At 40.0% G+C, this 12,782-nt stretch overlaps 1 protein-coding gene across 2 annotated transcripts in view; it reads left to right on the top strand.

Moving 5' to 3' along the window:
* The first annotated feature begins 586 nt into the window (after positions 1 to 586).
* Positions 587 to 12,782, top strand: part of GABRA3 (gamma-aminobutyric acid type A receptor subunit alpha3) — a 240,653-nt gene continuing 228,457 nt past the window's right edge. The window contains exon 1 of one of the 2 annotated variants that reach the window (XR_009493447.1): positions 587 to 839. The gene's annotated coding sequence lies outside the window, so the exon portion shown is untranslated. 2 annotated transcript variants of the gene reach the window in all.

The raw sequence follows: 12,782 nt of genomic DNA, 5'->3' as shown, positions 1-12,782 counted from the left end.
TAAGCTCCAGCTGACAGTTCTGTATTGGGTCTACACTTCTACTTGGTTGGAGGTGGGGGTGGCAGATCAATGTGGCTGAACCCTTTCTTCTTAGTGGAGTGGGAATGGCAACCTCTTTGATGTAGTAGTATTATTATTTTTTTAGTTCATTATTGTCCTCAGAGATGTAATGTGAACAGACAGATTTGTCCAACCTTTATATGGAGCCTGGGCTAGGCGCGCCCATAGGGATGAAAGGGAGACAGACCATTTATCTTCCGTCTAGGAGCAGCTAGCTAGTAAGCATCACACATCAAGTATGGTAATCCATACTTCCTTTATCCTCCTATTCGCTCTTATCCTTTATGCTCTCTTTCCTTTCCCTTTGCTTCCTTTGCTCTTCCCCTTCTCTCAGAGCTTCCCTGTTTCTCTGCTGGATAGCTTAAAGAATCAAATACTACTTTAGTCTTTCCTAAAACAACCACAGATGCAAACCTTTGCAGCGCTGTATTCTGAGCCCCAGCACAGCCGCGTGCTCAGCACCAAGCAGTGGTGAATCCAAAACCAGCAAAGGGGGAGGGGAAGTGGGAAGGGAGGTGGGGGGGGAGAGAGAGAGAAGAGAAGGGAGCGAGAGAGGGGGAGAGAGAGAGGAAGGAAGGGAGGGTGAGAGAGAGAGAGACGGAGAGCGTGAGCGCGCGCAAGCTAGCGAGCAAACCAGAGAGACAGACGGGAGAGGGACCAGGGAGAGACCCAGAGAAACAGAAGAGGAAGCCGAGCTCTGTGAGGGCTCAACCTCCAACTTGTTTCAGTTCGTTCATCCTTCTCTTCTCTCCGCTTCGGGGAAGTGACTGTGGCGCTTGGTAAGAAACATAGCTTTCCCTCCTTCCCCCTCCCCCAAGCTCAGGTCTCCTTAAGCGATAACATCTCTCCCCCGTACGGAGAGTCTCCTTGGGTTGGCCAGCGAGGCGAGACATGCTCTGCAGCTGTGATGCTATCCTGGGTTTCCCAGTGGGGCTGGTGGAAGCCCAGAGTCGGCATCTGGGCAGGGAGACACAGGGGTAAAACCTGATTTGAGGAAGAGGGGTTTGCGATGTGGTTGGTGTATGCGCTATTTGCTTCATTGTCAGTGAATTGTTTTGTTCCTTTTAGGAAGCAGGTCAGCATTGACCTTGCAAATTGCTTGGGGGGCCGGCAGCTGCTGCAGAAAGACACCGAGTGGCCCCTAGCCAGAGCAGAAAGCACTGTCATGACCCCCCAGACAGCCCGAAGCACAGGGATGGGGTAATGGCTGGAGCTTCCTTGCTCCTTTAACTCTTTCTCTGCAGCTGCTTCTCCTTGCTGGAAATGAGAAAGGAGAATACATTGTAGTCCCTTTCCCCTCTCCCTATTACCTCCCCCAGATGCAAGTGAGTAGAAAGTTGTAAATAACTGTTTCCTTTGAAAGCAGGTGGAGACCTCCCCCCTTTCCTTAAGAGGCTCTTTGGGCCTGAGTTCCTTCACAAACTTGGGAGGTTTCCCTTGCTTCTCTGTGGGAAGCCCATTGCCTGCCCACTCCCCATTCCAGGTAGTTAAGCTGATAGGCTAGACCCAGGATTCAGATATCCCACCCCATCAACTGGCAGGCTTGGTATTAGGTCCAGCTCTGTCCTTGGGAGGGAAGAAACACCTGATGGTTTGTCTGGAACTGAATTTCCAGTTTGCTGCTCTTCTGGCTGTGGCTGCGGGTGGCTTAGGCAGGAGGACTGGGGGAGGGGTGGCTGTTGGATTTAGAGAGTGCAGGGTGAAGAGCTGATTGGTGTGAATGGTATGATTTATTGAGGGTCAGTAGGTTCTGGGTGTCTGTAGCTATGCAAGGGTTGGCTAAAGCTCTTGTAGTATATCCTCTCTGAATTGGTCGGGGTGAAGATCTGGTTGCTTGATGGGGGCTCTTTGAGTTGGCGACACAGCTGTACCCGTTGTAGTAATTATAACACCTGCAATGCCAATTGCTGACACTGTTGAGTGCTTACAATGTTTCAAATCTTCGGCTGTGACTTTAACATGTATTATTCTTACATTAACCATATGAAGCAAGATACTATCATTTTTCTTAGTGATGAGGAAACTGAGGCACAGAGACGTTTAGCAATTAAATGCCCTGACTGGGAATTAGAACACAGGCAACCTGGTTCCAGAATGTACAGTCTTGACCACTAAGCACCACTGCCTCCCTGGGGAGAATTTTCTACCCTCGTCTGTTAGGCAAGTGTAGGTATACTAGAAAGGGTGCTGCCTGGCAATTCTTTTTTGGAAAGTAGTAGAGTCCTTTGTCATTGAAGGCAATGGCAACCCACTCCAGTACTCTTGGTTAGAAAATCCCACGGACGGAGGAGCCTGGTAGACTGCAGTCCATGGGGTCGCTAAGAGTCGGACATGACTGAGCGACTTCAGTTTCATTTTTCACTTTCATGCAGTGGAGAAGGAAATGGCAACCCACGCCAGTGTTCTTGCCTGGAGAATCCCAGGGAGGGGGGAGCCTGGTGGGCTGCCGTCTGTGGGGTCACACAGAGTCGGACACGACTGAAGTGACTTAGCAGCAGCAGAGTCCTTGTGTAAAGTAACAGGAATTTAGAGTGGGGCATAGTGTCTAGCTATTGTGGAGCCAAGCCTCATCTGGATTTCCTAGAGGGGCTGCCCAAAAGACTTTCCTTGGACAGCCTGCTTTCCTTTGAAAAGAATGCCAGGAAAGACTTCATTTTTCCATTGTCATGGCCTCATCCATCTAACATCCAGCTAAAGACTCCTTTTAGGACCAGCTGTCGCTCTTTTCTTCTGAGAGCTTCGAGTCACCTTGTTCTGAAAATTGTAGAGTACTAAAACCTTGGAACTGGAAGGATCCCTAAAGGTTATTAAGCTTTACTTCTCCACCCAGTACTTGAATTTGTCCTAAGCATCCAATTCTTTGACTAATTTCTATTTGAACTCCCTGGAGTGACAGAGAGCTCATTAGGTGGCTCCTTCTATACTGTCAGGAAGTAATCCCTGTTATAAGCCAATGTCTATCTCCCTGTAACGTCTCTTCGTTGGTTCTTTGGGACTTTCTAGAACAAATTTGCTTCTTAATAATAGTGCCTTAGATAGTTGAAGACAGCTGTATCTCTCCCCTCAAGCCTTGAATCTGACAGGACCACAAGGAAGGGATCATCATGTGTCTCATTTGGGGGACTAGACTTTTATTAATATGGCCTATTATACCATTCTCTTGTTTGTCAGCCACAGACTGATCATACTGAGTTTTGTAAAGCAGCCTTAATCTTGTATGTTCTCTTCCTTGGAAAAGCTTGCTATCTGGTATCAAGTGGACTGATGGGAACAAAGATGGTCTCTGTTCTTTTCCAAAAACCAGAAATCAGTGCTATTTCTTCTGAAGCCCCAAAATGTCCATATAGCAGGCAGAGAATAAGCATGTGGGAAGATTTGGGAAGAAAGGGTTAACCATAATTATAAAGGAAACATTTGGAATCTTGTGATTCAAGATTCATAGTATATAAAAGATAGAAGAATAAATTGTTATATCAGTGTCTCAGGAACAATGACATCACTGAGGGGATGGTACAGAGGGGGACTGGGTGGAATAGGAGTGAGCATGTGGTGTGTTGGAGTGGAAAACTGACCTGGTTGTTAGGAAAGTTGAGTTCTATTGCTAGCTCTGAAAAAATTGCCAGTTACGTTAGACACATGATTTCCTCTGCATGGATCTCAGCTTCTCTGAGGGGTTTTCAGCTCTGCAATTCTCTGTCTGAAGTAAATTGTAAAATCTCAGGGTTCTAAGGGACTTCAGAAATCATCTAGGCCAGTTCTTCTCAAACTTGAACGTGCAAAAGAATCCCCTGAGGATCTTGTTAAAATGTTAATTCCGACTCCGAGGGTCTGGGGTGGGAACCTGAGTTTTGCATTTTCAACAAAATGACAGGTAATCCTTAAACTGCTGTTCCAGTGCTTTTCTTTTTTTTTTTTAATTTTATTTTATTTTTAAACTTCACATAATTGTATTAGTTTTGCCAAATATCAAAATGAATCCGCCACAGGTATACATGCGTTCCCCATCCTGAACCCTCCTCCCTCCTCCCTCCCCATACCATCCCTCTGCTGGGCATACACACTGAGGAAACCAGAAGGGAAAGAGACACGTGTACCCCAATGTTCATCGCAGCACTGTTTATAATAGCCAGGACATGGAAGCAACCTAGATGTCCAGTGTTTTTCAAACTATCTAGGTGAAGAACCAGTTTTTTAAAATTTCCCAATCCACCACAGATAGTTTCTTTAGTAAAATACATTAAGTATGAATTACTAGAAAAATAAAAGCCATGCAAAATATACGCTATCATTTTATTGTTAGATTCAACAGACATAAAATTAATTTTTTTCAAGTTGAGTTGCTACATTTTGTAAGTACATATTCTCAATTTCTGCATGTGTGTGCTTCTCAATTTTTATACTTAGGTCATTGCTGTCTAGTAATAATAGTTTGTAGATAAGCAATGATCCTTGGACCACACTTCGAGCAGCACTGTTCTAGGCTACCTGCCCATCTATCTAATTTAAGAGGCTCAGATTGGGCCCAGTTATAGTTTCTAAATAATCCCTGCCAAATGATCTTTCACCCTCAGGTTAGTATCTCCTTTGATGGAAAATTTAATATCCTCTCAAAGTAGCATTAGTTGGGTGTTGTGACTGCAATAACGGGTTTTTAAAAGCTTCTATAAATTCCACTCTTAGATTATATATTTCAAGCTAGTAGGGGGCTGTATCAGTCCAGTTTATTGTAACGTCAGACACTATCATAGTATATGGCATAAAGTAGGTGCTTGTTAAATTAAAGGAACAGACGAGTTGGTGCTAGTGATGACTTTTGGGGCCATATGTTCATTTTAAAAGTAATTTTGTTTTCTTTCCAGCATTTTGGGGGGCAATATTCATCGTATTTTTACAAATTTCTTATGTTGAATTAGAAGGCAAGCTCACCTGTCCCAGATAGCTACCAGGCATCTTAATTTTACTTTGAAGGAATTATAGGAAGATAAGAAAATATTTTTCTACATTCTAGGTCCCAAATTTTTACCTTTAACCCAGTCATTCATCAGTTCAGTCATTCAACAGCTATTTATTCAGTGATATGGTTAAGCACCGTGCAGATGTTAGAAAGGTAAGCTACACAGACATGGTACTTGCTTATTTGGGGCTTGTAGTCTGATGGGGAAGAGGTAATAAATCAGATAATCACACAACTGTGTTATTTCAGTCAGCAACACATGTTTTAAAGGAAAAGTATGGGTGGAGTAGGGCTAGGAAGGTATATAACAGAGGAAATCTGATCTGGTTTGGGGTTTAAGAAAACCTTCCTTGAGGAAGTAATATTAAGGCTGAATAAAGACATGCGGGTGGGGTGACGGTGATAGAAGGGATGGAGTAGTTTTCTAGATGAAGGGAAGAGCACGCATGAGGATCCTAGGATGAGAGAAGCATAGTGACTTTGGAAAATTGAGCAAACTCTGGGATGGCTGGAGTGAGACACTGTAAGGATTTTGGCCTTTATTCCAGAAACAAAGGGACTGATTGAAGGCTTTCAAGCAAGGAGGCTGATATGACCTTAACTGAATCTATTCAGTATAAGGTTATTACGAGCACATTATGGACCAAAGAAAATGTGGGAGACACAGACTGATTTAGGAATAGTCTCTGCCCTCCAAGATGACACAGTCAAATAGGAGAGAGAAGAAATACACAAACAACTATGATACTATGAGAGCCACACTCATAAAAGAAGGAAAGGGCTTGCAGCCAAAGAGATCAAAAACAGCTTCCTGGAAGTAGCATTTGAACTGGATTTTGAAAATTGGACAAACTGTGGAGAGAGTTTGGGGGATGGGAAAGGTGTTCTAGGCAGAGGCCAGAAAAATGTATTGGGAACAGTGAATTCAGTTGCATTGGAGTATGGTAAGTATGTGATAAATGTTTTGTGAGGTACTTGGAGGGCTTCACTATAAATAATATTGAATGCTAGCTTGGAAACTTAGGACTTTGCTCTTTATGTAGTAGAGTCATCTCCCTTATTTTATGGATGAGCAATCTGATCCTTGGAGGTGGAGTGACTTGATTTGAGTGAGGTCACACAGGTAGTACTATTGCTATAGCCCACCAAGAAGTACTGGGCACAGTTGGAAAAAAATATGGGATTGGAGCTCTGGAAAGAACTTATCTGGAGAGAGGGATTTGAGAGTTATCGATAAAGAAGCAAAACCTGAAGTAGAAAAAAAAGGATCTAAGGATTTCTTTGGAGAATGCTTATCTTAGGATGTGTGCATGCTAAGTCGCTTCAGTCGTGTTCGACTCTTTGCGACCCTGTGGACTGTAGCCCACCAGGCTCCTCTATCCTTGGGATTCTTCAGGCAAGAATACTGGAGTGGGTTGCCATGCCCTCCTCCAGGGGATCTTCCCAACCTAGAGACTGAACCTACGTTTCTCATGTCTCCTACATTGGCAGACGTGCTCTGTACCGCCAGCGCCACTTGGGAAGCCCAAAGTGTTAGCTGCTCAGTCCTGTCTGACTCTTTTCGACCCCATGGACTATATAGCCCACCAGGCTTATCTGTCCAAGGAATTGTCAAGGCAAGAAAAACTGGAGTAGGTAGCCATTCCCTTCTCCTGGGGATCTTCCTGACCCCAGGGATTAAACCCGGGTCTCCCACATTGTGAGCAGATTCTTTACCATGTGAGCCATCAGGAAAGGGAAAACAAATATCAGTTTGTATGAAAGCTATGAAGGAGGAGACATCAGACATGTAGAAGGAAAATTAGGGGAGTATAGTATTGTGAATGGAGAAGGCACTGGTAACCCACTCCAGTACTCTTGCCTGGAGAATCCCATGGACGGAGGAGCCTGGTAGGCTGCAGTCCATCAGGTTGCTAAGAGTCGGACATGACTGAGCGACTTCACTTTCACTTTTCACTTTCATGCATTGGAGAAGGAAATGGCAACCCACTTCAGTGTTCTTGCCTGGAGAATCCCAAGGATGAGGGGAGCCTGGTGGCTGCCGTCTATGGGGTCGCACAGAGTCAGACATGACTGAAGCGACTTAGCAGCAGCAGCAGTATTGTGAAAGAGCCAAGAGAAGAGAGGCCTTATCCACTGATTGAACAAATATTTTGTGACTACATAAGATTGACTAAGCATGTCCCATATAATAGTGACCAAAATAGACATGGTTGTTGTCACTTTGGGGCTCATGGTTTAGATGTGGAGATAGACTTTATTCTACAAGCTACTGAACTATATAATTGTATTTTGCCATCAGTGTATAGAGGAAAATGTACTGCTTTAAGAAGGAAGGTGTGGTCAACATGTTAGACTTTTCACAGAAGTTGAATGTACTGAGACACGATACCCTGCTTCTAACAGTCCTCCCCCATTTTGATGCTCACAGTGCTTCCTAACAGTTAAGACTGGGTGATGCGTATCCATTTTGCAGATGTTCAACCGATGATAGTGCTGTAAGGAAAGATTACATGTCGTGTTGCACAGCTGAAACTGTCAATGAGCCAGGACTCTTTCCAGACCTCCCAACTTTCCCCATTCTATAAATTAGAGAAAGAGGCACTTGATTTTAAAAATGATGAATAATTAGATATTAAAGATCTCTCTTAAATAGGATTTTGGATAGCCTACTCCTAGGTTCTAGTCCTGGCATAGAGGCTTAGTTTCTTGTGACAAATCACCTGTCTTATTTGAGCTTCTAACGGTAAAATGAGGAGGGTTGGATTAGACCTGGATGATTTATAAAGACTCCCAACTGTAAGGTTCTGTGGTTCATGCTCTATTCTGTACTATATTCTAATGGTCCTGTGCAGGTAGTTCAGGCCCAGTTATTTATTTAAGGAACACAGGGTTTTATATGGAATTCTGAAGGTTGCTAACTTCGGTGGAATAATTCACAGGGTCTGAAAGAGATCACAGCAAGACCCTTTTATTGTTCCATTTATGAGATTGCTGAAATCATGACTGTCTTGTTAGCTAAGGACAGAACTGATTGTATTCTAAAATCTGTAGTAAATCTGGGTATTGGATGATATTTCTACTATTGCTGGTTTGAAATACACTAAGAGTACTGAAAAAAAAATGGTACAGTATACTGTGAAATAGAGGCAAGATGATTAACTCATGTTCTTAAATGTTGTCTCTTCCTAGGGGGAACATATATGATAAAGGGAAATATTGGTTGGTAATAGAAAAACACCTTTTATATTTCAAATGTGGCTTTTAAAATATTGACATTTATACACAGTATGTCTCCTCACCATACACAGAAGGAAGAATAAAAATCTCCAGGAAGTATATTTTGAAGGGTGCTTTTTCTCTTTAGAAAATGATTTCTTAAAAGAAATCAAGTATTACACAGATTTTTTTGAAGGGAAGGGGAGGTGGATGGGAATGGATTATGTAAGTGATCATAGCATAAAATAACTTTTTAAAATAGTACAAGAGAAGCTCATATGACATATATTTTGAGTATCTTCTACTTGAGATACTTCAATTTTCAGTATCATACTTAACACACAGTGTCCAAATCTGGAAATCTGGACTCTGTACTCAAGGCATGGCTGATAAGTGCCATCGTTAAAAACATTTTACACATTTATTAATCTACCTTGAGGCTATAAAATCTGCCTTTAAACAGATTTTTTCCAGATATAAAAGTAAAACAGCCTCAGAAAATTTGGAAAATGGAGAGAAGCTAATACAAATCACCTCTGAATACCTAGCCCAAAGATAACTTGTTCTACTTCCTTCCAGATGTTTCCATGTTTACATGATTGAGATCATACCTTATATTCTATTTTATATGTGGTTTCTCCATTGGTATCATATTGTGAGCATTTCCCATGTGATTCAGCAGCCTTCAAACAATTCTAACAGCTACTGTACATAATTTTCAGTTGTAAAATTTATACCCAATTTATTTAAGAGATCCTATATTGGTCATTTAAATTATTTTCACTTGTAAGTTATCATAAATAGCCTTGCAATGTGTATACCCTTATGCATAAATCTTTGCTTCTTTGAACCTTGCCCCATTCAGGTTTTTATTCAATGTCACCTCGATGAGGTCTTCTGTAACAACTGTAACATAAAAATGAAAACTCTTCTCCCTTAACACTTACTTTTTTCCTTTCTTGCCTTATTTTTTCTCTCTGGTCTGTATCATCACCTAACAGACTAGATATTTTATTTATTTGTTACCTGAATCCTTGTATTAAAAGGTAAGCCTGTCAAGTACAGGGATTTTTTTTTCTATTTTGTTTGTTTTATGGGTTTTTATGAAGGCATTACTGTGCCTAAGTTCAGTTCAGTTGCTCAGTTGTGTCTGAGTCTTTGTGCCTAAGGATATTATTGTGCCTAAGGATATTACATTTTCAAAGGTTCTTGACATAAGTGTGAAGTTGTCCTACTGTATAAGATGGCCAATTTCTGCTAGTAATCCTATGCCAGTACTGGGTATTGTTATTCTTTTTTTTTAATTGGAGGCTAATTACTTTACAATATTGTGGTGGTTTTTGCCATACATTCACATGTTTAAATTCTTTGCCAATCTGATAGAGCCAAAACAGTATTCTATAATTTTAATATGTTTCTTTTATTATAGTTAGCATGGATACTTTCCTGTGTTTCCTGGTCACTTTTGTTTCCTTCCTGTAAGCATGTATTGATGACCTATATGCATTTTTCTTTTGAGAACTTAAGTGTTTCTTATTCACTTGTGGGGACAATGTGTGCATTTACTAGACATTAGATCTTTCTTCAGGCAATGGCAGCCCACTCCAGTACTCTTGCCTGGAAATCCCATGGACAGAGGAGCCTGGAAGGCTGCAGTCCATGGGGTTGCTGAAGGTCGGACACGACTGAGCGACTTCATTTTCACTTGTCACTTTCATGCATTGGAGAAGGAAATGGCAACCCACTCCAGTGTTCTTGCCTGGAGAATCCCAGGGACGGGGGAGCCTGGTGGGCTGCCGTCTATGGGGTCACACAGAGTCAGACACGACTGAAGTGACTTAGCAGCAGCAGTAGCAGCAGATCTTTCTTCTGGGGTATATGTGGAATGTATTTTCCAGATTGTGTTTTAATTTAACTTTAATGTACAAATTAGCTTTTATGTAATTATTTATGCCTCTGTCTCTTTTCATTTGTATTTTTTTTCTGATAAATTAATATTTAAGAAGTTTTTCCTTATCCAAAATGGGATAAGTGTTTGAATGGATTGTGTTTTCATTTTTATTGCTTATGTTTAATTGTTTAATCCCCCTGGAATTTATTGTGGTGTGAGGTACTTTTCAAAATTGTTTTCCTCTTCAGTGGTTTTACAGTACCAAATATTGAATAAAGCATTCTTTCCGACCATTCTGTGATACCATATTATATATTATAGTACAAATTATTATATTTAGTATGTTCTCTTTGGGTTTCTTTTTTCTGTTTTTCATTTCTTCTAGCTTGTCTCTTCTTGATCTAGTTGCAAAGTTTAAATCTTATTGCAGTTGCAGTTTTTATTACCTCAGCTCTTCTACTTAATTTGTATAACTATATAGAGTGTATAGGGGCTTCCCGAGTGGCTCAGTAGGTAAAGAATCCACTTGCAATGCAGGAGATGCAGGTTTGATCCCTGGATTCAGAAGATTCCCTGCAGGAGGGCACAGCAACCCACTCCAGTATTCTTACCTGAAGAATCCCATGGACAGAGGAGCCTGGCGGGCTACAGTCTATAGTGTCATACAGAGTCAGACATGATTGAAGCAGTTTAGCATGCATGCATAGAGAGTATATAATAGCAGTAACATCTATTTTATGTTTTTAATTTTATGAACTGGATCTCTCTATACATACAGAGAAAATGTTATTTATAATTTTAACTTTCATTCCTTCCACTTAACTCAAATTTATTATTATAAATTTTTTACATGTTTGTTTTCTTCTATTTTTTAACTTTGAAGAATTTAAAATATTGACAAGGAGACTCAGAAGTATGTAAAACAATGAGCAAATAACCACATATATGCTTTCTCAGAATGAACAAGTGTTATTAGCATTTTGTTATTTCTTGTTCAGATATGTCTTAATGAAATAAAACATTGCAGATAAACTTTATCTTCCCTTTGAGTCTAGGCCCAGCTTCATTTTTTCCCATATCCTTTCAAAATATAACATGCAGAGCCACCCACATTTGCTTATTTTTTGTTTGGTCACTTTCTACTAACTGATTTGTAAAAGAGTTCTTTTTATATTCTGGATACTAATTATTTGTCAGTTATATATGTTGCATATATCTGCTTCTAATATGTCACCTTGGCTTTCTGTTTGTTTATAGGGTCATTTTTAGTATAGAAATTTTAGATTTTCATTATAAATTTATGAATTTTTTCCTTCATGAATTGTTATTTTTGTGTCATATTTAAGAAGTATTTTCTTATTCCATCAACATAAAAGACTTTCTCCAAATTTTCTTTAAAATTTAAAACATTTTGCTTCACTTTTTAAGAACATCTGGATTTTATTTTTACATGTGATGTGAAATATAGGTCGATTTTTTTCTGTGTCAAATATCATTTATTAATTTATACACAACTGATTTACAATGTAAAGTCCATCATATAACCTAATTTCCATAGATGCTTGCATCTATTTCTGGCCTGTCTATATGCTCTATTAATCCATTTGTGTACACTTGTGTTGTTTTAATTATGAATGCTTTATATCAATCTTGATTATTTTGTAAGGTCAAGTTATTTTTCATTCTCTGCAGTTACCCACACCCACACCATTTTTCTTGTTCTTTCTGAGTTGTCTTGATTATTTTTGGCCCTTTATTCCCTTTAACTTAATTTTTAAAATAAGATTGTCAAATTCCAATAAAATCATGTTGATATTTCTTCCAATTTTATTGAATATGTAGAATGAATTCAAGCAGAATTGGCATATTTTTGATAAAGAGATTTACTACTTATGAATAGTGTATCTCAATATTATTTAAATTCTATTTTTATAATCTTTGATAGAGATTTATAGTTTTATTAATACTTTTATGTATAAGATATATTCCTGCTGCTGCTGCTAAGTCGCTTCAGTCGTGTCCGACTCTGTGCGACCCCATAGACAGCAGCCCACCAGGCTGCCCCGTCCCTGGGATTCCCCAGGCAAGAACACTGGAGTGGGTTGCCATTTCCTTCTCCAATGCATGAAAGTGAAAAGTGAAAGTGAAGTCACTCAGTCGTGTCTGACTCTTAGCAACCCAGTGGACTACAGCCTACCAGGCTCCTCCGTCCATGGGATTTTCCAGGCAAGAGTACTGGAGTGGGGTGCCATTGCCTTCTCCGAAGATATATTCCTAGGCATCTTCAATTTTTTACTCAAATTTATTAAGACACACTTCTCATGAAATAAAATGTACCCTTGAGAGTACACATTTCAAAATTTCGACAGATGTATATGATCAGATAACCATGACCACCACTGCAATAAAGATACAGAAAATTTCCCTCCCCTCAAAAATGTCACTTGTGCCTGTTTGCAGTCAGTTATCTGGGAAAGAATTTATCTGTCTTTATAGTTTTGCTTCTTCTGTAATATATAAATGGAGTCATATAGTATGTAGCCTTTTGTATTTGGCTTCTTTCATTTAGCACATTTTTTTTTTAAATTTTATTTTATTTTTAAACTTTACATAATTGTATTAGTTTTGCCAAATATCAAAATGAATCCATCACAGGTA

Source organism: Bos taurus, chromosome X (genome assembly GCF_002263795.3).
Source record: "Bos taurus isolate L1 Dominette 01449 registration number 42190680 breed Hereford chromosome X, ARS-UCD2.0, whole genome shotgun sequence".
NCBI classification, from domain to species: Eukaryota; Metazoa; Chordata; class Mammalia; order Artiodactyla; family Bovidae; genus Bos; species Bos taurus.
The sequence above is the reverse complement of the archived record's forward strand: the minus strand, read 5'-3'. Positions and strand labels throughout refer to the sequence as shown.